Source organism: Xenopus laevis, chromosome 6L (genome assembly GCF_017654675.1).
Source record: "Xenopus laevis strain J_2021 chromosome 6L, Xenopus_laevis_v10.1, whole genome shotgun sequence".
NCBI classification, from domain to species: Eukaryota; Metazoa; Chordata; class Amphibia; order Anura; family Pipidae; genus Xenopus; species Xenopus laevis.
In genome coordinates, this window is record NC_054381.1 from 157,273,712 (window position 1) to 157,301,678 (window position 27,967).

General features: G+C 42.5%; 1 protein-coding gene across 1 annotated transcript in view; it reads right to left on the minus strand.

Moving 5' to 3' along the window:
- Positions 1–21,691, minus strand: part of LOC108719434 (collagen alpha-1(XXII) chain) — a 165,231-nt gene extending 143,540 nt beyond the window's left edge. Inside the window, exon 1 of the mRNA XM_018268284.2 lies at positions 21,364–21,691. The gene's annotated coding sequence lies outside the window, so the exon portion shown is untranslated. The remainder of the gene's footprint in view (positions 1–21,363) is intronic.
- Between the last annotated feature and the right edge of the window lie 6,276 nt (positions 21,692–27,967).

Sequence of the window (27,967 nt, forward strand, 5' to 3'; positions counted from 1 at the left end):
ATTATCCCCTCCCCCTTATATGGGGATTTTTGTCCCCAAGAATGGATGTTTAGTAGGAAGAGAGTAAGGTAGCGACAGTGGGACAAAATGGCAACAGAGGGGGGGGCAATAGTAAGTTATATGGTCACCATAGGGCAAGACAGAGATGAGATGGTGACAGTAGGGCAAGATGGTGACAGCTGGATAGGATGGGATAAATAGAGAAACATGGCAAGAACAGGGCAAGATGGCAGCAGCAGGTGACAGTAGGGTAAAATATAGACAAAATGGAAAGGGTCGTGCAGTCCTACTTTATACAAACAATGGGTCCCCCAAGGCAGTTTTGCATAGGCTGAACCTCAATTACATACGTTATAGCCCTAAATACAGAACATTCATCATGTTTAGTCGTAAACCTTTAATTTAACTTTAATTTTTCAATTGGTCTGTATTATTTATTTTTTTATACTTTTTCTTATGACTCTTTCCGGCTTTCAAATGAGGGTCACGGACCCCAACTAAAAACAAATGCTCTCAAAGGCTACACATTGTTACTGTATTGTTACTACTACTTTGCATTACTCATCTTTTTTTTCCGGGCCTCTTCTGTTCATATTCTAGTCTCTTATTCATATCAGTGCATGGTTGCTAGGGGAATTTGGGCCCAAGCAACCAGATTGCTGAAATTGCAAACTGGAGAGCTGCTGAATAAATAAGCTAAATAACTCAAAAACCACAAATAATAAAAAATGAAAACCAATTGCAAATTGTTTCAGAATATCCCTCTCTACATCATTCTAACAGTTACCTCAAAGGGGAACTACCCCTTTAATTGGTATTCCTACTGAATACAGGGCTGTACAGATACTGTAGAAGTCAGACTTAGTGGGGCATATAAATTAGGTAAATAGCTACCAATCAACAATTAGCTTTTTATGGAGGCAGAATAATGTCAGTTAATCCCTGATCAATGTCTATAGGCATATTTGCCCAGTTTCAGCAAACCCAGTATATCCCCGCCCCCGAGGAACCAGGCCTTTGATCAGTGAGCGGGGTGATTAGAAAGTAAGTTTCCCTTTAACATCACCAGTCAAAGGGCAGTTATGTAACTGATGAGCCTCCACAGTGGTATTTGCGCCTCTGGCATTAAATGACAAGTCCCACCCATGAGCAACAGAGGGCGTGGCTTGTCCTGGAATATGGTAGATACCTGCAATATACAGTAGCTGAATTCTGCAACACATTGCGGCTTGGTTTTCAGTACAGGACTAAACCCCTATGCATATCAATCAATGTATCAATCAATATGGCAGCTTCTAGAGCAAGTATTGAAGGAAAACTTGCCAACTGTATCAGTATAAAAAAACTACACAGGGTTTGTAATACAACAGCTCATTGTTTCACCAATCACTTCCATCTCCCACTCTAATTAAAATGCCGGTATAAACCCCATCGATCCACCTCTTACATTACACCCATATCTCAGGATATATTCCCTTTAGCCCCTTCTCAATACACTTGGTTTCCCTTTGAATGAAATGAATGTGCCCGAGCTGTAAAGGAGTCTCTGTGGATTGAAGGGAAGTTAAAATCAATGGGATGTTTGATAGAGCGGCAATTGACGTGTTTTATAATAAGGAATATGGCGGAACAATAAATACTGATATCCTTAATAAGGTGTTTGGGGAACTGAATGAGGCTATTTATCATCTCACGCACTTACCCGGCGTGTTACAAATCGTTACATTTAAGAAAAAAAATGTGTTAAAGGGCCAACGTGCCATTATTTATTTCCCAGTGTAATTCAGAGTGGTGGTGGGACTGGGGCGTGGAGGCATAAGGGCAGAGTTTGGCACTGGCCACACTGAAACACAAAAAGGAACAGCATTGGCTGGAAGCACAGGTCTAGGGACACAGCAATTAATTTGCCCCTCTTTCTGTACTGTATTCATGATGGACATGATGGGGTAGGCATTTAAATCTCTACCATCCCTACTAAGTTAAGGAGCTCTGGGGGGCATGGTATGAAGGAGCCTGATTGATACCATCAGCCATTAGGACTGCTTTGTACCCACCAGTGTGGTGCAGAAATGTCCCAAATGCAAATGCTGGGTAAATTAATGATTTTGCATCCGTTAGTGCTCAAGCACAGGGTCGGACTGGGTCGGCAGGACACTGGGAAAAAAACCTGGTGGCCCCAACAGCCCAGACCCTGTTTCTGAAAGTGTGTGCCGCTAAAGGAAAGGAAAGCACAGCCAGGGTCAGACTGGGTTGGGCCTGGGGTCCACCAGGTAGGGTTGCCACCTTTTCTGGAAAAAAATACCGGCCTTTTTATATATTTAAGTTTTTTCCCTATTAATAACATTCGGATCAACCATCATTTTTACCGGCCAGGCCAGTAAAATACCGGCTAGATGTCAACCCTAACACCAGGGCTGCTGCCTTAGGGCTCCCCACACCTTCCGCCCAGACACAAAGCCCCCTAGGGCCCCCCACAAATACCACAACCCTCCTCCACCCGCCCCCCTGCCCACGCGTGTACCTTTCCAGGGCAGGAGAAGGCGGTCAGGGCAGCGGTGATATATTGTGGCAGGGACTGGGTCTGGGCTGGCGGGGAACACAAGAGCCGGGGCCCACCGGGTTTTTTCCTGGTGTCCTCCCTGAGCATGGCTGGGGGCAGAAGGGGGTTGCAACTGGGATGGGGGGTTTGTAGGGGGCCCCCAATCCAACACTGCTCAATCACTTGTGTCTGGGGTTTTTGTAAATGACCCTTACTGTCCATTATAGGCATAACGTGGTTCTTTATGGTTCTCATTGTGTTTGTGGACATCATTTCCAGGCCCTTTATTCGTAGGCAAAACCTGATCACTGGCCTTCAAGGTGAAGAATAAAACAGACAGTTAATGCCATTTACAGCACATTATTAAAAACAGTTCTTAAAACCTCAGCAAAATATCATTGAAAACTCCCGAGCCCGACAATTCCTCTTTGTCCTTAACGTTTCTGAATAATGAACGAGGCCAAACTCTTGCGTGACTGATCCTATTGAGTTTATGCACCTTGATGGATTATCCTCCCCAAACCACAGCTCATTGTATCTCCCAGAGACTCCCCTAATTTGCCCAGGAAGGGGAGCGAGCGGGACAACCAAATTTATCAGCCGAAAGTTAATTTTGCTCTTCTGTTGTCATAAAAGTCATTGGGAACCAAAAGGCATGTGTGATAAATAGTCAGTGTGCAAAGAATCAACACAAACTGGGAGCACCCACTGCCCTCATCAGCAAACGAGACTCCAGATATATTTATTTTGTCATACACCTGACTAGAACAAATCTATCTTTTAAAGGGACAGTACTCTATATTGACTATTTAAGGGGTTCAAATGTATGAATTAAAGTGGAAAATACAAAGATTCTGTTTAGTGTCCCCTATGCTGGTACATTTTATTTACAGAAGAGAAGATACTAATGGGAATAAGGGTAACTTTCATCATTTCGGTTTCTTTCGATGCAACATTCTTTCCCCACATCGAGCTCAATTTTGCACCTGTCACTGGGGGTTTGAGATCCTAGAATTCAGATGCAAAACTTATGACCATCAGTAAATATTACGCAATGTTTTCACCGGCAATTTACCATTTTTTTTGTGACATCCGGAGAGACTGGTGATCATTTAAATAGTGGGATGAGTGTCTGACCTAGAGGCAGCCTAGGTAAGACCATTGGTTATAACCATTGGGCTATTATATCCACAGCAATGCTCATTTCCTATTATTATTAACCTTCATATAAGTTCATTTTTGCATGAGCCAGCAAGCACCGCTGTCCCAAAGGCACCACAACCTCCCTTTATAATACTGACACAAGTTCACTTTGATCCTCCATATCCTGAGGGTCATTTGCTGCCACTACAGAGTAAAAGTCTTTCCCACTATTCAATTAAAATTATAAGTTGTGACAGAAAAAAAACATTATTTTGGAATAATAACAGTGTCAGCATTACTTGTCTTGGCTGCTTGTTTCATCTTCACAGTATCATTTTATATTATAATATGCCTAACTCTTCTTGCTACAGATATGGCTACAGTCTGCTGATAATACACAATCACATTCAGTGTTATATGTTACAGCCTAAATAACAAGGGGAATATTTAAGCTTTTTTATTTTAATTTAATTAATTTAATTCTATAAACCTTTTATAATTATCACTTTCTAACAGTGGTGGAAATTTGCCCCTGAGATTGAACGAATGAGAGATAGTAGGTAAGAGAAATCAAGATGGAATCAGAAGGTACAATGGTGATAATACAGCAAGATTTAGACAGTAGGGCAAAACAGAGAGAGATTGGATCAAGATGATGATAGTTGGAAAAAATGGCAACTGTAGCAGGTAATGTAAATCAGAGGAACATGATGGTGATAATACAGCAAGATGGAGACAGTAGGGCAAGATGGAGACAGTAGGGCAAGATGGAGACACTATGATAAGACGGAGACACTATGGCAAGATGGAGACAGTAGGGCAAGATGGAGACACTATGGCAAGATGGAGACAGCAGGACCAGATGGAGACAGAAGGCCAAGCTGGAGACAGTAGGGCAAGAAAGATTGGGTCAAGATGATGATAGTTGGAAAAAATGGCAACTGTAACAAGTAAGGGGAATCATGGTGGAATCAAAACGGCACAACGGTGATAATATGGCAAGATGAAGACAGTATGGCAAGATAGAGAGAGATTGGGTCAAGATCATGATAATTGGAAAAAAATGGCATGGAGGGACATGATGGTGATAAGAGAGAGACAGTGGGACCAGATGGAGACAGAAGGCCAAGCTGGAGAGAGTAGGACAAAAGAGATTGGGTCAAGATAATTATAGTTGGAAATAATGGCAACTGTAGCAGGTATGGGAAATCAAGGTGGAATAAGAAGGGCATAATGGTGATAATATGGCAAGATGGAGACAGTATGGCAAGATAGAGAGAGAGATTGGGTTAGGATTGTGTCAAGATGACAAGAACTGGGGAAAAAATGGGACCCGAAGATTAAGATGAAGATGGTGGGTCAAGATGGTGACAGTGAGTCAAGGTATAAACATTGGGAGAATATGAAGTCAGTGGATAAAGAGGGGGGCTAAAATGGTTTACACCAGTGCTGCCAAATTTATGAGCCTTTAGTTGTTGATAATTTATAATAATACTAATTTATAATCTGCACCAATTTAACCAATGCAACCAATTTAAAGCTCTCGCATAGCGAGTAAAATGCGTGTCAGGCGCTTAATATTTTAGCTTCATTAGGCAGAAAGACTGGTACTCTTAATATATCTCGGTGGAAGGGTGGAAGGTTTGATGCGGGTGGTTCTCATGATGTAAGGTGGTAGAATTACTACAGGGTCCTTCCTTGATTTATCTAATTTATAATTACCACATCAAACAACAGCCGTTGGCCATGCTAAGAGTTTGGTAACAGCTGAGGGGCTGTATGTTGGGAAGTAATATGGTATACAAGCGATTGGGTCTTGCAATGTCTTTTCTTTTCCCCATGTCCTAGCACAGCAGAATAGAAACGTGTGGGTCCATGGTATATGACTGCAGTGGAACATGGCGGTAGGGTGGTTAGACACTTTACCTTTGCCACTGCTAAAGACACAAACCTATTCATGTCATTGTAGGATCAGAATCAATCCAATATATCTATTTGACTGGGATCTAGAGCCCAGTAAATCCCATCGTAGGATCAGATTCCATTCCAAAACCATTAAAGTATTTTTATGTACAGACAATCCTCTGCTTTGAAACTCGAACTGCAAGTCCTGCCCAGTACGCAGGAAACAAGCCCTAAATATATCATCTGAGGTCTCCTGGGCTGGTGGCCCTCACCTCAAGGCTGGAAATATAAAAACATACACCTGTTGCACCAACCAATAATCCAGGGGTCATTTCCCCTACGCTAAAATCAAAGCAAATGATACAGACAAGATGACCATCAAATGGGTGAAATGATAGTGAGAGATACTAGGGGAGAACTTAGCAAGAGCAGGATGAATATAGGACTTGGATTACTATAGATACAACCTGAAATAAGTATACGCAGATGCCACCATAGCTGGCATTTGGGTCTGTTGACTTCTGAAATGTGAGACATGGAATTTTTGGTCTAAACCTGTGACTCTTCTAGCAAAGACAACCTCAGCCTAGACTAGATTGTTACAGCAACATCTCTCAAAGGAAATTGTCTCCAACTCTCCATGGTCAGTGACCCAAAAACCTTGCAAACACTGAGTTTTATAGAGGATCTTAGCCCAGGAAGGCTGAATGTGCAGTTGTAAAGATCAATTGCATCTCAATCATAAAGCAGGACAGGAGAAAGAGGCACTAAACACTGGATTGTGCACAAAAAGCCCAATAAACTGCTCTGTTAGACATTATACTGTATTTCGGTTCCTGGCAAGACCAAGTGCCATTTCCGTTCCTCTTGGCAAGACAGAAGCTGTGTGCTCAGGACATAGTACAAATATGATGTAGACAGGGAAAGCTTTTCTGGTGCCTTGTAAAGTGCAGCCGGCAATAAAACTGCTAATAGCTGATACAGGCAAAGTGAGAAAGACATACGGCTTAAAGGAGAACTAAAACTCAACAAAGAATTTGCTAGAATTTGTAGAATTCAGGCACTTGCTGTACATGCTCTACATGAAATATATTAATACTAACATATATTGTGTTCAATAGACCATTCACTGGTTAATAATCAATGTTGGAATAAAGAATTAAGAATATGGTATCTACTGTATATGATTGGGTCTGAGCTTTTTCAGTATGCTTTGCTGAAATGCTACAGTATTCCATGTTACTGGGAACCCTTGGAATGGAGTTCCAACCTGCAACGGAGCTTCATGAGCTTTAACTGGGTTAGGTAGAGGCAGGTAATTTTGAGGTTGGTTCTATGGGGAGGACGGCAGGCAAGTGCAGGGTGAATCCTGGGTGCAAAAAGGTGCAAGGAGTGAGGCAGAAGTCAGATGGAGGTTGGGGGAGGCCCATTCAAGGGGCATAAAGGAGCTATGACCAGAAGCTAACCCCCTTTTTCCCCAAAATACAGAGAAACCTTCCCAAATCCCTTCAAAGCCAGGTATCTTGGCCATTCCCGCTCCATCCCAGCCATGCCCAGGTTCTGGATGGCCACATCCTATTCTGCCCTGACTTTACCCCTCCAACAGTGCTCCATGATCCTGTGGCTTTTTAGGATGTGCGTGACCTGTTATGCAGAATGCTCGGGACCTGTTACCCAGAATGCTCGGGACCTGGGGTTTTCCGAATAACAGACACAGTGATCTGGTAGATTTACCCTTAAATGTAAATTCGGTATCTAGACCCTTGCTTCCATCCAAAGCATAAGTTCGGTAAATCCAAAAAGTTGGGTATAGATAACCATAAAGCGCAGAGTTCTGCTGCATAAAGTATCTTTATTCACCAACACACGAGATGTTTAGAGCTTTTCAGCTGTTTAACACTTGAAAAAGAGCTGCAAATCTCGAAACATGGCGTTTGTTGGTGAATAAAGGCACTTTTTGTAGCAGAACCCTGCACTTTATGGTTATCTATACCCAACTATTTGGTTTTCCGGATAACGGATCTTTCCCTAATTTGGATTTTCATACCATAATTCTTTTTTGAACCCAACAGGCTGGTTTTGATTTATATCTTAGTTGGGATCAAGTACAGATTATTACAGAGAAAAGGAAAAAAACATTTTGATTATCTGGATAAAAAGGAGTCTATGGAAGACGGCCTACCCTCTCTGGATAAAGGGTTTTCTGATAACAGATCCCATAACTGGGACAGATCCCATAACTGTAATGAATTCACGCCCGGGTCCTTATTTTGGTTTGTTCTTTAAAGAACAAAGTATAATCCACTGACTTTGCTCTTTTTTCCTTGTAACAATAATTCTTCTGTGACATTGAAAAATGAACTTGACGTTGAAAGGTTTCTCTCTCTCTAAAGGCCACATGGGAATATGCATTTGTCTTATTGGATTTATTCTGGCTCTGCTTTGCATAGACCTCTGTTGAGTCATCATCAAATAATACGGCCTATAATATTCAGATATTCCTAAATGTATACATGCCCCAGCTCATCGGCTGAATAATCAGCCCTCGGGTTATTTCCTTTTATTCCTTCAAACAACAGGATGATGAATGCGCCAGACAATAGTCACGTTTCTATACAGATGGAGACGAGTCGAGGGAATTCATCATGTCCATTCGTTTGTTCCGTTGTTCATTGGGTTTTTTCGCTTTAAGATATTGTGCTGCAAGAGCTGGAAGTTCCATTCACTGGAGATACCGTTGCTTTTTGACTGTCACTGCTATTTTTGAGTACACTGCTATTTTGCAGCAGCCCCGTCGCATTCGTTGTATGCTGATGTCAATGACATCACACAGCGATGTCATATCATGAAGTGATGTCACAGCCCCGTCAAATGGGTGATTTACCTTCAAGTTAACATTAAGTATGTTATATAATGGCAAATTCTAAGCAACTGGTCTTCATTTTTTACATACATTCAAATTATTTGCCTTCTTCTTCTGACTCTTTCCAGCTTCTGAATGGGGGTCACTGACCCCTTCTAAAAACAAATGCTCTGTAAGACTACAAATGCATTGTTATGACTACTTTTTATTCCTCCTCTTTATATTCAGGCCTCTCCTATTCATATTCCAGTCTCTTATTCAAATCAATGTCTAGTTGCTAGGGTAAATATGATACTAGCAACCAGATAGCTGGTGATTTACCTGCTGATCAAAAAAGCTAAATAAATGAAAAGCTATAAAAAATTAATTTCAAATGAAGATCAATTGCAAATTGTCTCAGAATATTGATGTCTACATCATACTAAAATATAATTTTAATTAAATAAGATGAACTACCCCTTCATGAAGGTGTAGGTTTTTATTTCTGCCATGAGATGGCAACCTTCTCCAGTCTACTGAATCCCTATCCTATTCTGAAAGGCTAATGGTCGGGTAATTAGACAGAAATTGGCCATCAAATTATTTGTGTTTGGGCAACTTCATTAGCAGCAGGAATTCAATGTGCAGTAGCACCATCTATGTGTGTCCCTAGGGGCTGCCCTTTCAGTGGATATATTATTTCCATATATTATATATATATATATACAGTATATGACTATATTGTGTTATCCGTGATATCATTTTATTCCCTTTATTCCTTTTCCTATATTGATTGCAAGGATTTGTTTTCTCCATCGTTGAGTCTAAAACTTTCCTTTCTGCTTCTTTCAATTGATTTAATTGTATACAGTTCTGCAGAAAAGCCCTTTCTACTGTAAGTCATGTATTACAATGTATATCATTGTACCCGCAATGAAATAAAACACATAATTGCAGCTATTGAATTTCTAGAAATGCAGGGTTTTTATCCCTGGGATAATTATTTTACATTTAAAATCTATATTTTATTTTTTTTGCAAGAGTCGAGGCTGTTTATGGAACCTTTATTTCTCCTTGAATGACAGGTTGCCATATTTGTTTGCATACAAAACACACACACACAGTTATACAGTTTATTTCAGGAGCCACTCATTCATGCCTGGCATGGGAGCTGCAAATAGCAGTACAGAGTGCCGCATGTGGAGAGAAATGGTGGCAGTAGGACAAGTGGGTGGCAGTAGGGAGAGATGGCGGCAGTTGGGCAAGAGGGTGGCAGTAGGGAGAGATGGTAGAAGTAGGGCAAAAGGGTGACAGTAGCGAGCCATGGTGGCAGTTGGGCAAGAGGATGGCAGTACAGGGAAATGGTGGCAGTAGGGCAATTGGATGGCAGTAGGGAGAGATGGCGCAAATATGACAAGAGGGTGGCAGTAGGGAGAAACAGCATCAGTAGGACAAGTGGGTGGCAGTAGGGAGAGAGACAGCAGCAGTAAGGCAAGAAGGTGGCAGTAGGAAACCATGGTGGCAGTTGGGCAAGAGGGTGGGAGTACAGAGAGATGGTGGAAGTAGGGCAATTGGATGGCAGTAGGGAGAGATGGCACAAATATGACAACAGGGTGGCTGTGGAGAGAGATGGTGGCAGTAGGACAAGAGGGTGGCAGTAAGGAGAGATAGCATGGAAGATAGCAGCAGTATGTAGAGATGGTAATAGGAGAAGTTGAGAACAAAACTGCAATAAGTTGACAACAGGCCAAGATGTCAAAAGTAGGGTTTAACATTTACAATAGGGTCAGATATTTACATGAGGACTAAATAGCAACAGTAGGGCAAGAAAGCTGCAAAAGATGACAGCAATAAGGAAAGACTGTAACAGAAGGGGAATGTTGGAGCAGGACTAGTAAACATATTAGAGAATAGGTAGAACTGACCCCCACTCAGATAGACCATTGTACTGATCTTCACTCACTCCACCTATGGTGCCACCTAGCTGGGGTCTTTATAACTACATGGTCTCCTCCATATGTTTTGGCAATTTCCAGTCTGGTCAAATAGGGAAGCAAAAGGCTTTTTAGCTCCTCAAATGAAAATGATTGCAATTCCTGTTTAGATGCGGTTCCTTAAATGCAACCATCTGACTGTCCATTGCAGTGGCTGCTTGGGAATTCCTTAAATCCGTGGCATTTTTAGAATTGTTTTGGTCTTTTGCACTCATGCAGGTCATTACAATATAGAAGATGATTCTGCCTCTAACTCAACCCAGGGGTGAGCAGCAGTATACAAATCTCTATAACAGAGAATCCTCGGATAGCTAGAATCTCAGCTGCCATAAAGCAGGACAGGACTGTTGCTTACAATAGGGATCGGATAGGATCTGTGCAGCCACTGGGACAGAATGTTCTGTTATACAGATAGCTAGAATCTCAGCTGCCATAAAGCAGGACAGGACTGCTGCTTACAATGGGGATCAGATAGGATCTGTGCAGCCACTGGGACAGAATGTTCTGTTATACAAATAGCTAGAATCTCAGCTGCCATAAAGCAGGGCAGGACTGCTGCTTACAATGGGGATCAGATGGGATCTGTGCAGCCACTGGGATAGAATGTTCTGTTATACAGATAGCTAGAATCTCAGCTGCCATAAAGCAGGACAGGACTGCTGCTTACAATGGGGATCAGATAGGATCTGTGCAGCCACTGGGATAGAATGTTCTGTTATACAGATAGCTAGAATCTCAGCTGCCATAAAGCAGGACAGGACTGCAGAATTGATACAATAGTTACTGATACTCCAGAGATGCTGCTGAGAAATGGATCAACTAAATGTTGTAAAATTGTAACAGTTCAGAGTCTGAACCTGAATTACTGAGCTGTCAGACTCAAACACCAGAGACACGAACATTCAACTTTAGATTTTGGGGAAATGATAAAAAAAAAGTCTTTATTTCTGGTTAATAATCTGAAACCAATTGAAAACCAATTGAACTGAAATAAGTGTTTGGAAGGTGAACAACCCCTTTTAGTTTCCCTCGGGCGTCTCTCTGTTGGCAAATGAGCTAATTTAGGAGCCCGGCAGCTGCTGAAGTCAATAAAATCTCCTGCTGATTCCCGTGAAGCCTCCAATGGTCTGAAAACTCTTTTATTAGACATGAACTTCATTTACAGATTTAGCCCTTCCCCAGAACTAAGTCATTGACTTTGTAACTCATGTTCCAGGAGAGGAAATTAGTTGTTTCTTGCCTGTTGCCCCAAAGTGGGTAAAGGGAATTCCCAGGGGATTCAGGACAGACAGTTCAGAATAATTTGGTATTTGTATTTAATAACAGGTGTAGGAGTTGCCTTGCTGCAAACAGTAAAATATCAGGCAGAGATTCCTGTAAAACAGAGCTGCTGGGGGTCAAAATAGCTTGAAAATGATCAGTGATAAAATGTAGGATTAGAGCCATGACAGATGGGAGATTTGTTGCTCCAGGAGGTGCCAGACGTTGCCTGCGCTACTGCAGATTTAAATATGGGCAGCAGATCTCCCGTTAGTCTTAAGGGTGATAAAACATCTCTTCGGATTTCTAAAGTCGCCCAAAGGTGCCTCACAAGGAAACTTGGGGCGACAGCAACACCTATGCCATCCCGCCCGCGATTCACATTCTTGCCAGTGGGAAGACATTTAGGGCAGATTAGTCGCCTGCGGTAGCGAAGATTTATCACAAGTGACTAAATCTCCCTCTGTGTGTGTCCCCCCCCCTCTAAAGAGAAAAAAGGCTGTTTAAGAAACTGTTTATATAAAGATAGTCATTATATTAGCTGGGCAGAGGAAGGGGGTATCCAGAGAGAGAGAGAGAGAGAGAGAGAGAGAGAGAGAGAGAGAGAGAGAGAGAGAGAAGAGGGGAGAGAGAGAGAGAGGGGAGAGAGAGGGAGAGAGAGAGAGAGAGAGAGAGAGAGAGAGAGAGAGAGAGAGAGAGAGAGAGATGAGAGAGGATGGATATATAGATTACAGATAGATGATTGGTTGATTGATTGATTGCTAAATGATGGATAGATGATAGATAGAAATATAGATGGATAATGGATATATAGATGACAGCTAGAATTTTTGATAGATAGATAGATAGATAGATAGATAGATTACAGATAGATGATTGATTGATAGAGACAGACAGACAGACAGACAGACAGACAGACAGACAGACAGACAGACAGACAGACAGATAGATAGATAGATAGATAGATAGATAGATGATAGATATATAGATTACAGATAGATGATTGATTGATTAATTGATTGATTGATTGATTGATCGATTGCTAAATGATGGATAGATGATAGATAGATATAGATAGCAGATATAGATGATAGAAGACATGGCATAATATAATAACTGTCTGTCTGTCTGTATTAGTGCAATGATGCTGCTGCAGGAGACGGGGCAGATCACTATCACTGTAAGTAATGAAAGATCTGACATTTCTCTTGCTCATTTCACAGCCGAATGTGTCGGTACATGAAACTCTCAGAGTTGGTCCCAAGGTTCTGGCTCAGGTAACAGGCGGCAGCGCCACAGGGGTTAATCCTTTACTGACACTGACATTTCTGCTTTAATCACTCACCTAAGAAAAGGTCATTTACACACAAAGAAGGGGGGGGGGTTCCCCCACACAAATGCCCCAGTGTAGAAATTGGTGCTTGTTGAGCCCCTCCCTGGGGCAATTGTACAGCCCGGCTGGGAGTCAGTCAATGAAATAAGATATAGCAGCAATGCGCGAGTTACTGTCACTTTCCATCATTAACCCTATTCTCTTACTATTTATTAGTCTGTCACTCGCTTTCATTTCATGGCATCTAAGTGACAACGTTACAGTGACCCTTGTGTAAGTTACACTATACTTGTGCGGATAATACTCTGTAGGTGTTCCAGCATTTAGTTACACATATAACTCTGTGGCTGTGCAAGAGTAAAGTCCTATAACACCCTGTGAGTCGGCTAATGTGGAGCCTATAGGAAAGCAGTTGAGGAAATGAAAGAGTAACACTTGTACAGTGCTGTAAGTTTCCCTTTACACTTATAATATAATGCCCTAATGTTACTTCATCCTCCTGTCTCAATCTTATCCTGTTATTGCCATTAGGTCCTGCTGTTACCACCTTTTTCTACTGTCACCATCTTCAACTACTGTTTCCATCTTGCCCTACAGTCGCCATCTCATCCCTCTGTCTCCATCTTATCCTGCCTAAATCTTGTCCTACTGTTTCCATCTTGTCCTACTATCTCCATCTTGCCCTACTGTCTCCATCTTGTCCTACTGTCTCCATCTTCTCCTACTGTCTCCATCTTCTCCTACTGTCTCCATCTTGTCCTACTGTCTCCATCTTGTCCTACTGTCTCCATCTTGCCCTACTGCCACCATCTCATCCTTCTGTCTCCACTGTGTTCTTTCTAAATCTTGTCCTACTGTCTCCATCTTGTCCTGTTGTTGCCATATTGTGCTACTGTCACCATCTAGTCCTACTTTCAATATCTTGTCCTGTCTAAATATTGTCCTACTGTCTCAATTTTGTCCTGCTGTCTCCATCTTGTCCTATTGTCTCCATATTCTCATATGGACTCCATCTTGTCCTACTGTCTCCATCTTCTCACACTGTCTCCATCTAGTCCTACTGTCTCATCTTCTCACACTGTCTCAATCTTGTCTTACTGTCTCCATCTTGCCCTACTGCCATCATCTCATCCTTCTGTCTCCATTGTGTACTGTCTAAATCTTGTCCTACTGTCTCCATCTTGTCCTGTTGTTGCCATATTGTGCTACTGTCACCATCTAAACCTACTTTCTATATCTTGTCCTGTCTAAATATTCTGTCTCCATTTTGTCCTGTCTAAACCTTGAGCTACTGTCGCTATCTCATCCTACTTTCTACATCTTGTCCTGTCTAAATACTGTCCTACTGTCTCGATCTTGTCCTACAGTCTCTATCTTCTCATATGGACTCCATCTTGTCCTACTGTCTCGATCTTATCCTACAGTCTCGACCTTGTTCTTCTGTCTCCATTTTGCCCTACTACACCTGCTAACCCCACTCTTCCTATCTAGAATAACTACCCTGCCGGTATCCTAAACTACAATTTCACCCTACTCATAATAGGCCAGACATAGGATTACTGGGAAAGGTTCTGACAGAACAGTAATTTCAGTATTTAACTACCGTATAAACACATCTCTTGCCCCATTTTAGATGCAAAGTGTTCAAAAACATTGTTTTAACTGTGGGAGGAATAACTTGTAGATATAGATTCTTATGTTCTCCTGACAGGCCCATACTCTAGGTTTATTCTGAATGATAGCTTTAGAGGGTTGTAAAAACTGGCAGCTGCCCTTACTGGGCCCTCCTGTCAGTAAATGTGAAATCACATCCAAATAAGGTTGACTGGCCCCAGCCCCACACATAGTTTGGCCCCACCACACAGTATCATGGCCAAATCTGTGGTCCGAACACACCTAGTGTCAAAGGATGCCTACACATCACCAAAGGACATCACAATTGGCATGGGTGGGGGGTTTGTTGTCACCGAGTGACCAGTCATTAGACCACTGAGTTGTCATCATCTGCTTCCAAGAGCCAACCAGGCATATCATCCATATACTTCCATCAGGCATCTCCTCTCCTGTAATAGGGCCACCCACTGGTTAGAATTTAAAACTGGGAATTATGGAGAATGACATTGTCACAAACATCTCCATTAAATCTGAAGGACTCTAATGATCCCCATCACACAACTCTAAGCATTCCATCTCGTGCCGATATTTCATGACAAATGCAAATCCAGCGGTTGAAAATCTGCTGGGAACGGAGTAATAACTAGAGGTTTGCAATTTTCATGTTTCTATAGATTTTATTTCCATTTCCAAAAATTTATAACTGGAGCTCTCCACGTTTGTGAATTTTCCATGACGTGTTGATTTAAAGCTCTATAATAATTATTATAAATACATAAATGTTGCTGATGTCAATGGTAAAAACATTATAAAAACATAAAAGTGACTGGTGTAGTTCCAGCTAAGCTATTACTATTGGGTGTAACTATCATAAATTGTATTTACAGCATTTTCACTCTGGACGTTGACATGAGACTATTGAGTAACACATTACTCATGGGAAGACCTGGAGTCTTCATTGAAGTGATTCTAGAATTTTAATGTCAAGTCACTCCTTGAAGGTCAAACGTTTGTTATCTCATAATAAGCTTATATGTTTTGCCATCCTGCTATAGTTCCAGGGGTACCCAGGACACAAATAAGCACTCACCCCAAATCTCCCCCTAACTGACCTTCACACTGGGCCCCCTTAGCTCATAACAATGTTACAGATATATAGAAACATTGGGGTAACAGTCACCCTGCTATAGTTCCAGGGGTACCCAGGGCACAAATAAACACTCACCCCAAATCTCCCACTAACTGACCTTCAGACTGGGCCCTCTTAGCTCATAACAAGGTTACAGATATATAGAAACATTGGGGTGTCACCCTGCTATAGTTCCAGGGGTACCCAGGGCACAAATAAACACTCACCCCAAATCTCCCCCTAACTGACCTTCAGACTGGGCCCCCTTAGCTCATAACAAGGTTACAGATATATAGAAACATTGGGGTGTCACCCTGCTATAGTTCCAGGGGTACCCAGAGTACAAATAAGCACTCGCCCCAAATCTCCCCCTAACACTGACCTTCAGACCGGGCCCCCTTAGCTCATAACAAGGTCACAGATATATAGAAACATTGGGGTGTCACCCTGCTATAGTTCCAGGGGTACCCAGGGCACAAATAAGCACTCACCCCAAATCTCCCCCTAACTGACCTTCAGACTGGGCCCCCTTAGCTCATAACAAGGTTACAGATATATAGAAACATTGGGGTGTCACCCTGCTATAGTTCCAGGGGTACCCAGGGTACAAATAAGTTACTGTGACCCTGCTATACTTCCAAGATTATCTAGCAAACCTCCACATTATCAAAACTGTAGGTCTCTATAAAAGAATACATGAAATGAAGAGCTAAAGAACTGACAGAAACAATGTAAATGATTCCCCATGTTACACAACTGACAGTTGGCAGGAGCTCAGCAACTGCCCTGTTTTCTCCTTATCCCGTACCACAGTAAATATTTCCTTTCAGTGGTTCCCAAACACTAATAAAGAATCTCTAATGAGGTGCAAACAAGTGGTTACAAAAGGGACGATCATCCAAATGTTTATTCTGAAAGACCAATAATGGGGAAACGATAGCAGAGCGATGTTTTTCTTTTTCCTAGGAAAGCGTTAGCTGTACCGCGCTCCCTATTAATGGGCTCTTCTCATGTAAATAATAAAGCTTTTAGCACCAGTCTTAATTAACTGGGGCAAATTGGACAATTGTGTGAGGAATACAGGCCAAACCTCACCCACAGTCACACTCCCTTCCCAGAGACTATGATCCCACTGTTACTATAGACACCATCTCTCCCTACTATACCTGCTATCCCACAGTCACACTCCCTTCCCAGAGACTATTAGCCGCTGTTACTATAGGCACCATCTCTCCCTACTATACCTGCTATCCCACAGTCACACTCCCTTCCCAGAGACTATTATCCGCTGTTACTATAGACACATCTCTCCCTACTATACCTGCTATCCCACAGTCACACTCCCTTCCCAGAGACTATTATCCCACTGTTACTATAGGCACCATCTCTCCCTACTATACCTGCTATCCCACAGTCACACTCCCTTCCCAGAGACTATTATCCACTGTTACTATAGGCACCATCTCTCCCTACTATACCTGCTATCCCACAGTCACACTCCCTTCCCAGAGACTATTATCCCACTGTTACTATAGGCACCATCTCTCCCTACTATACCTGCTATCCCACAGTCACACTCCCTTCCCAGAGACTATGATCCCACTGTTACTATAGGCACCATCTCTCCCTACTATACCTGCTATCCTACAGTCACACTCCCTTCCCAGAGACTATGATCCCACTGTTACTATAGACACCATCTCTCCCTACTATACCTGCTATCCCACAGTCACACTCCCTTCCCAGAGACTATTATCCACTGTTACTATAGACACCATCTCTCCCTACTATACCTGCTATCCCTCAGTCACACTCCCTTCCCAAAGACTATTATCCCACTGTTACTATAGGCACCATCTCTCCCTACTATACCTGCTATCCCACAGTCACACTCCCTTCCCAGAGACTATTATCCACTGTTACTATAGACACCACCTCTCCCTACTATACCTGCTATATCTACTAATATACCTACAATACCTTTTCTGTTGGATCAGATAAAAGTTTGAAGGGTGTTAGAAAGTGTATTTTTTGGCATTTCTGTCAAGTAGTAAATGGAAATTAATGACCCACAATCTGTCATATCTGACATACTGTATAATAAAATCTGATAACAGCGCTTGAGAGAACAAGGCCTAAGAGCATCTTGTGTTTGCTGTCTATTCCAGCCAATGCCTGAAGATGTCTACACATATCATTCTTTATGGGGTTTTTTTTTAAGATGAGTCAACACTGAAGTGCTAACAAGTGCTACAAGTCACAGACCAGCTCAACAAAAGTCTCAACAAAACCTATTGGCCAGTAAATGGGCACTTTAAGGCACATTATGTACAGGTTGTGTCTATGCTAACATCCCATTTGCCCATGAGACAAATTGCCAAATTTAATAAATGATACATTTCATACAGGAGGTCATAGACATGTACGGCCACTGTTTATCCTCCAATTTGGTGGTTCATGAGAAGACATTTTCCAGGTCCGATCATCTGCAACATAGAGAAATCTAGAGTACATACAGATTTCAGGGCAATATAGTTGGTCCTTAAAGTCAAAGAATGTCTTAACCATCTGTATACACATTGCTAGATCCATAATGGTTTCCAGCTCATGTTGGGGCGTCTAAAGCTTACTCTCCATGGTGGACAGCTGTGTGGCTCAGTTGCCTTCTAGACAAAACCTCTTGTATATAGTAACACTGTCACACATAAATCACACAACTGTGTTATGTACTAAATATTCTGACTTCTTAGTTATATTAAGGGAGTTTTTTTCCCAGGCTGCCAAATGTACATATTGTGTAGTTATAAACACACACTGTGACCATTCTACAATTCTTGAATGATGTTTTACAGCATGGGAGTTTTACAACCGGTGGAGTTGGCCTGGGAGTTTTACAACAGGTGGATTTGGCCTGGGAGTTTTACAACAGGTGGATTTGGCCTGGGAGTTTTACAACAGGTGGATTTGGCCTGGGTGTTTTACAACAGGTGGATTTGGCCTGGGAGTTTTACAACAGGTGGATTTGGCCTGGGAGTTTTACAACAGGTGGATTTGGCCTGGGAGTTTTACAACAGGTGGATTTGGCATGGGTGTTTTACAACGGGTGAATTTGGCCTGGGAGTTTTACAACAGGTGGATTTGGCCTGGGAGTTTTACAACCGATGGAGATGTCACACCTCATATAAAGTACTTGTTACAGAACTCACTCATTTACCCATGATTCTTTGCAATTCTGTTGTGGGAGGGGTCAAATGGCGGCATGGGGCTTGCTTTGGACGCCCTTTAGTTTTGGTCCAGACTTATATCATGGTTCTGCATATGTGATATCTACAGGTAACTTACACTTACTGCACATACTGTATATTTACTGTACATACAGTGACTCCCTTCAGGCCTAACTGCTCGGTGTATAATATAGTGAATAAAGTACCCCCTCTTGTAAAATATAAGGATATTATAAGTTACCGAGGAGTTTCATGAACATATAAATGAGGCCGAAGGCTGAGTGTTTTTATACAGGTCATGGACCTCCGAGGTGACTTCTAATAATAATTCTTATTTATTATAACACACACGCTTCGGTGAGTCATGTGACAGAAATGACCAATGACATCACTAAGCATCATTTATAAGGATATAATTTACAGGATATTCCCGGCTCTTGTGAATTATAAGGGAATTGCCTTAAACTCATCCCAGAGACTCTGATCCGGCTAATCTGTTAGTTATACATAAACAGGGCAGTTTGGGGAATGTATGTTATTATATTAGTTTATACCAAAAAAAAGGAAATATTGTATTACAAAGCAGTATGGCAACACTCTACATCAGGTATAGGGTTAGAATTAATTTATTGCTCGTTGTACTTGAATATTGACACAAAATCATTTCACAATGAGAAAGTTATTTATCTCTCCTGACATTGCCTCACAGGCTTCACACAAACCTCTTAAGCATTTCCAGCCCGTCAGACTACAGGACTGTACCAGCCCTAAATAGTTCTTAGTGTGATCCATGGGGGTATCTGAGTCTCAGTGAAATGTGTCGAGACTTGTCTGTCCTACAGCAGCTCCTCTGGCTCCTCATTTCACTCTCACGTTACTGCGCAACATTACTTTCCTCATTTCCCCACAGGACCGAGATCTCTCAATGGGATATTTACATTAGCAACTTTGTATCTGTTGTTTTAATAAGGAAAATAGTTATGTAGTAACATTTCTGCTTGCAAATCATCTGTCTTTATAATAGATCTGATCCGCATTGTAAGCAGCAGTCCTGTCCTGCTTTATGGCAGCTGAGATTCTAGCTATCTGTATAACAGAACATTCTGTCCCAGTGGCTGCACAGATCCTATCTGATCCCCATTGTAAGCAGCAGTCCTGTCCTGCTTTATGGCAGCTGAGATTCTAGCTATCTGTATAACAGAACATTCTGTCCCAGTGGCTGCACAGATCCTATCTGATCCCCATTGTAAGCAGCAATAAAACGTATCGTTCATCACTGCAGAATATGAGTAGTGATGGGTGAAAACATTTGCGGCGAAAATTCGCCGGTGCCAAAAAATTATAGAACACGTATCGAAAATGTTGATTGCATCAAAACTGTCGTGCATCAACATTATTCGGATGCCTGTTGACTTTAACTCTGGAGTCAAAATTTACTCGTCAGAACTGACACGGGCGTCAAAATTTGCGTTTCACGATTTTTTTTGCTGTTTCCCTGAAAATTTGTGGATTTTTCGGCGAAATGGGACAAATTCACCCATTACTAAATATGAGCCCTTAACAAGAAGATAACGCCAAGACAGTCTTATATGATGTATATTTATGAAATCTGCATATATACTGTATCTTATATATTAATATATTAAAAGTCCTTATAAATGTGCATAAAAGTGAAACAGAGACGTTTAAAAATAATAATAAATAAAGATCATGGGTTGGTGCTACTCTTTAAAGCAGCTCAGATCTTATTAAAGCACCGATGCTGTAGTTCAGCAAGATCAGTAGGAGCAGAAGCCGCCCATTCCTGTGCTCAGTGCATTCCTATACATATTAGCTGCTTCCGACCACTTTTTCCCAAATCCCAGAGTGCTCCATCCAGTGCAATAGGGAAATATTATTATTATTATTATTAATATTAACATGTATTTATATAGCGCCAACATATTGTCTAGCACTGTAAAGTAAATGTGATTATACAACTAAATCACATGAATTATATACATAGAACATATGGAGATACATATATAAATACATCACAATCAATACCGGTACAAAAGATGAGGAAGGCCCTATGCAAAAGAGCTTACACTCTAAAGGGAAGGGAGTAATACACAAGGTGTGGGAGTGGGCAAGATTGAATTAAGTGGGTGAGAAATGTGCTACTGTATGTGGTGTTGCGTTTAGTAGTTAAGCAGAGTGAGGGGAGGCTTATCTGATGCTTTCGGAGCAAATGGCTTCTATTAGACTCGCCAGAACTTTTTACACAGAAATCTGAACTTTTCTGCTGCAGGAAAATGTAGAAAGAAACTAAAGGGGCTCCGCTGGACATTGTGGCCCCAGCAACAGGTGTAGCCAGAGAAGAAATGAAACAAGCTCTTACCTATTCAGGGGTTCATGGGTCTCAGTGGCACTTAGGGGGCACCAGGAAGGATCACACCTCTCTGTGGCACATACAGTAGATAAGTTCCCACTCCTGCTCCCCAAAAACACAGAGTTGTAATCAATAGTAAGAAAGCTTCACATGATCCTGAGGGGCCGTTGTCACATCAGCAAGGGGTGGGCTGCTGCATTGCACAAAATACATGGAATTCCTCAGTTGGCTGGTGGTAGTGGGACAATGATCCTGGGCTGAGGGGGATGAATGGCACAAGAATGGTGCTCCAGCCTGTTCCTCGGCAGGGAGGGGAGCTCAAGTGGAATAGACAAGGGAGGCTGATCTGTCTGGGGACTGCACAGAGGAGGGGCTGCCATGAGGATTGGGTTTCAGGAGCAACTATAGAACTGGGAGAGAGAGAGGGCAAAAATGGCTCTTCGGCTGGCAGCTCCCTCTCTCCAATTATAGCCCAACTTTACTTTTCTGGGTATTTCTGTCCTCCTTACAGCAGAAGCATCTGAAATAACTTGTCAGCTTGATGGGGGCAGACAGCAGATGGGCTGGGGGAAGTGAGTGCAACGGGATCCCCCCGCCATGTCAGGAGACAGAGAAGGGCGAAAAAACGACCATAGGAGATGCCGAATCCAGTTATATGGAAAGGGATCACTTTCTGTAATGAATTATATTTAATATTGGCCTTAATGACACTGGGGACCCAGGACTAGTGATGGGCGAATTTCTCCCGTTTCTGCGAAAAATTTGCGACTTTCCCACAAAATCCACGAAATTCACAAAACGACCAAGAAATTGTGGAAAAATCGTGAGATCGGAAACTTCACGAAAAAATCATAAATTCGAAAGTTTTTACTAAAAAAACATGAAATTCGAACATTTCCACGAAAAAATCGTGAAAATCGGAAACTGACACCGGCGAATTTTCACCGGCAAATTTTCGCAGGAGATTCATTGACGTGAAAGGGCGTTTAAATTATTTTGACACGAACGGCAGTTTTTTATGCGCGACTCTTTAGTGCAAATGCATTAAAGTCAACGGCGACCCAATGGTTTTGACGTGTGGCGATTTTTTTTTTTGTCGCAGCAAATTATCCCACGGCAGATTTTCTCGCTAGTTTCACTAAAACATTTGCCGTTGGCGAAATACGGAAATTCGCAGCGAATCCATGCCTAGCGAATAACGTAGCCCATCATTACCCAGAACAGTCCCTTTTATAAAACTGGCCAAAACAGAAAAGAGGGTCCTGCTGGGGGGGGGGGGTTCTCTCTGTAGAGATTTCCACTTTAGCCTAAATTCATGTTGCTATTGGAATTAAAGTTAAATTATACTGTAATATAACAGGACTGGATTATTACATTATTAGTAATGTTAATCAATACCTGCACTCCTTGGGGACTCTTTCATAAACACTGGGCAAATTTGCACCTGGGCAGTAACCAATAGCAACCAATGGGCAGTAACCAATAGCGACCAATCAGTGATTTGCTTTATTATAGCCAGCTGCAGGTTAAACAGTCAAAGCAATAATCTGATTGGTTGCCATGGGTTGCTGCCCAGGTGCAAATTTGCTCAGTGTTTATAAATAAGCTCCTTGTGTTTTAACTTTGGATGTTACAGAACTACAACTCCCAGAATTCTTTCGCATATAATTAAAGGCAGATGCATTTCTAGGCTCCCTGGCCACCCTGGAGACCCTTTCCTAAGCCCCCCCCCTCCTGCACTTACCTTCAGGAGATTCAACATGAGTCATGGGGGGACACAAATCACTGCCCCAATTAAGGGAAATGATATGCTGGGGTTTGTAGTCATGAACATCTGAGGATCCAAAGTTAAGGGTCTGTAACTGTTTCAGTATCTGATCCGTTTCAGAAACTAAAGTTTTCCTGCTTTGGGGGGCCCTAAAAAGATTTTGCTATGGGGCCCGGCAGCCACCTGTTCTACATGTCACATGTCATCTGAGCTCACACCTCCCAACTGTCAGTTTTGAGCAGGACAGTCCTGATTTTGACAGCTCAAACCGCAGTCCCAGATTGTTACTGAAATGTCCCGACTTTCTCTTTGATCTCCTGCACTCAAAAAGATACAAAGTTTCCAAAACTGAATTGGCTTTTTGGCAGAGAGCCCAGAATATGTGGCAGGTGCCCTTAGATCCATTTGTAACAATTTAAGATAAGCAAAGAAACAATTGTAACAATTTAAAGAGCAGCAGGTCTCTTGGGGAAACTGTGACTTGCAGCTTAATTCACCTTCATTAGTAAAATTGTAATAGCACATAAAAACCACAGAAATATGTTCAGACTTTTATAACCTGCCAAATTTTGTAAAATGGACATGGTAATTAGGGGGTGTGGCCACACAAATGGGCGTGGTCAAAAATGCACCTCCACACAGCAAACCTTTTTGTCCCTCTTTCTATTTCCCAATTGTTGGGAGGTATGTGTGAGTGGGCTCAGGGGGTAGGTCTTTGTTTGGGGGCAGCTGTAGTGTTTATTATGACACAGGGTAAACCCCAAAAACTCGAATAGAAGCAGGCACTCAAGGGCAAAAACTTCCAACAGGCAGATGTTCCAAAAGTGAAAAAGTTTATTGTGTCAAAACAGCCTGACGCGTTTCGTGTTCCAAACACTTAATCATAGGGGTAAACCCCATACCTGTACCAGAAAGAGGATGAGTAGGAACAGCACTGGGGTGTTTGGGGCCCACTAGGGGACATTACCCAATGAGGTTTATCAGTGATGGGCGAACTTCTCCCATTTCGCTTCACCAAAACGGCAAAAAATCGTGAAATCAGAAAGTTCACGACAAACTGAAATTCAAATTTTTTAAGGAAAAATAGAGGAATTCGAACGTTTTCACAATAAAATCGAGCAATTCGACCATTTTCACAAAAAATCGACCAATACAAACGTTTTCAGTAAAAAAAAAAATCGAGCAATTCGAATGGTTTCACTACAAAATCGAGCAATTCTATCTTTTTCACGGAAAAATCAAGCAATTCTAAAGTTTTCACGAAAAAACTGTGCACTTCGAACGTTTTCACGAAAAAAATGGAAATTGACGCCGGCGAATTTTCACCGTAGTAGGTTACAGAATGGCTATTTCTAAGCAACTTTTCAATTGGTCTTCATTGTTTATTTTTTTTTATAGTTTTTGAATTATTTACCTCTTTCCAGCTTTCACTGACCCCATCTAAAAAATAAACATGCGAAATTTATTGGGGGAGGGGTCGTTCATATCTCAAAATGTAAAAACAAATAAAGTGCCCCCAGACGTGGATACAGGGTCACTTCCCTGAGTCCTGAACACTGTGGTCCCTCTAAATGTCAGCGCAGAGACTGAGGCCGGGACGTATCCGTGGGTGTATGGGAAATGTGCATTGTGCGAATAACATATTTGTTCCTAACTGGCCTGTTTATTATTGTCTGGCTGCAGATACAGTAAAATATGCCAGGAAACCCCAATCCTGACATTAATATAGGAAGAAATGAGATGTATTTCCTTATATATGGGGTACTTCATCTTTTTAATAAAATGATGTTCCAAGGCAATTGGTCTTTTTTATATCTTGTTTTTTCAGTTACTTTGCTCTCCATTCGGTATTTTGGCAGCTATCTGGTTGCTAGGGTCTTGTTTACCTTAGCAACTTGGTGGGTTGAACGAGAGATGGGAATATGAATAGGAGAAGGCCTACATAGAAAGATAAGCAATGAAAAGTAACAATAAAAAATAACATTTTAGCCTCCCGGAGCATTAGATTTTGATTGCTGGGGTCAGTGACCCTTATTTGAAAGCTGGGAAGAGGAGAAAGGCAAATAATTTAAAAAACTAAAAATAAATAATGAAAACCAAGGGAAATAGGGGGTCAAACTGGGGTGTGTGAGGCCAACCAGGGCTGCTGCCATGGGTCCCCACAACCCCTCTGCGGCCCCCCTGCTCCTCTATCGACAGCCCCTTCACCACTGTGTGATAACCTTATACTCACTTTGCCACTATCAGGAGGCGGGGCAGCAGGGGAGCGACGATGGAGGCTGGAAGGGATTGGGTCTTGGTCGATGGGGCCCATGAGGTAGAGTCCTGCGCGGAACCAATTTGTTAAACGCGACACGCGACCTGCAACCCACACCCAGACCCGCAACCCGCATACTTACCCGATTGGACCCGCTACCCGACCCGCAAATGCCTTATCTTCAACCTGATTCGCAACCCGCTGACCATCAAGAAACAGGAAGTGCTGTCACTGTAAACTGGAAGTGACATCATTAGAAGTAGGCACAATCAGAAAAAAAAAGGACTAAAACTCACTATTGAGAAGACGTGGGACCCGAGAACAGCCGACCCATGTCTATACCCCCTCCCAAAACTCCTACCTGCAAACCACAGGGTACCGCAGGTTTTTGTGGGTAACCCGCTGATACCCAACCCGCTGCAGGACTCTACCACAAGGGTCCAACCTTGTTTTTTTCCGTTGTCCCGTTGGCGAGGCCACAAAAGGCCTGGGCCTAGGGCAGCAAAATTTCAGGGACGGCATGCAACCCGGCCTCTATATTGAGCACTGGGGAGCCGCATCTCCCCAACAATCCGGCACATGCATGTGTTTGCTCATGGGGGGGTGTGCGTGCCAAAGCTGACGGACTCTAGGACCTGGTGGCCTAGGGGCACCTATAAGGAGACCCGGGCCTGCCTCATTCTTTATCAACTTAAAGGTGAACCAAGCTCTTAACAGTGGGGCCCAGTCATCACCTCATGTAGCGCAGCAATCTTGCAATGGTGGCAAATATGTTTTAGGATTTAGGGAGCTCGTTGTTGTCAAAGTGAAAAACTAGCGCTCAAGCTGCCCCGACTGATGCACACAGCCTGTTGACAGATGGACCTCCCTATGCAAATATAACTCAAGCTGCTGTTTTCCATTGGATGGTCGATAAAGACATAATATTGTAATTAAAAGTCACAAGAGTTATTTAAAATGGCGTCTTTGTGAATGTTTAGCACTACTCACAATGTACAATCAGTCGCTGGCGAATATTACATGGAGTATTTTTGCTAAGCAAAGGTTTAGCGTTAACACCGGCTCTGGAGTTTTGTTAAATAATATGACGCTAAAAAGACTTGCGAAATTTAATTACATACGCTGTGAATGTTCTCAAACTTTGCAATGAAGGCGTTGAGGTCTTTAATCAGTCAAAAATGACACAAACCTGGTCGCTAATGCTCGCAAGTGTCTTTGCGCTGGGTTTTTCCGCTAGCGAAAGATATTATATTCCTTTGATAATGCCTTGTGTGCCATTACTGATCTTCTACAGAGAAACATGGCTGCCCCATACGTCTTGTCAGTCTTCCAGAGAGCTGAATTGCCATTGATAAATAGGGGGAGTCCATCCAGGGCCGGATTTACGTAGAAGGCGCCCCTAGGCCCACTGCCGTTCGCCGCCCTGTCCCCTCTCTTTTATTCAATCAAATTTTCATCATCAGGTCTGAAGTACTGGGGATTGGTGCACAGGAAATTTTAAAAACTATCTTACCTCCTGCGCCTCCCCAGTTTTTCTGAACCAATGTGGGTGTGGTTGGGCAGCATGCCGCCCCCTAAAATCCTGCCACCCTAGGCCCGGGCCTTGGTTGCCTCTCCACAAATCCGGGCCCGATTCCATCCATGATTTCTGTCTCAGAAGCTTTTGGCACATATACAACCATGATAGTATGACTGAGGCTGGGTACGCTATGGCTTGGTGTCTACATCTTATTAGAATACATCAATGAATGAATACTTTGAGATAGCCATTGGGCTGACTCACTAAAATTGTATTTGTGGGGTCCCTCAGCTGGGATCCCTCCTAATTAATATCTCTCCAACAGCTGCTGAAGCGGGCACTCTTTCAGGATAAGGCTCCTGCCTTGGGCCTTCAGGATAGGGCTCCTGCCCTGGGCCTTCAGGATAGGACTCCTGCTCTGGGCCTTCAGGATAAGGTTCCTGCCCTGGGCCTTTAGGATAGGGCTCCTGACCTGGGCCTTCGGGATAGGGTTCCACCCTTGGCCTTCAAGATAGGACTCCTGCTCTGGGCCTTCAGGATAGGGTTCCTGCTCTTGGCCTTCAGGATAGGGTTCCTGCTCTTGGCCTTCAGGATAGGGTTCCTGCCCTGGGCCTTCAGGATAGGGCACTTCTGCCCTGGGCCTTCACCATTCGCTTTAGCGACACTAGAAATATTACCTGCACCACCAACTTATTGCTTGCTGCCTTCTTATTAATAGTGACCAGTCAAATGCCAAGAACCAACCACAACTAAGAGATACAAGCTAGTTTCTAACATATATCCTCTGCTTGTTGAATGATGATTGGAGATGCCTTTCACTATTGACTGCAATCCCTTTATTATTTATATATTAACCAATAAACACAAATATGCAGAAAGATTTGATATCATTAATTTGATATTTTTATAATTGTTCTTAAAAATGTGTTTCTGTGGCTACTGATTTATATCAAAACTAAACTAAAATAGATCCAGTTATGAACGCTCTGTCTTACTTCATGCTCAGGAAAGCCTTCTGTCCAACACAGACTTTCTCCCCCAACTGGGATCTGGTTTCTCTGGTTACCAG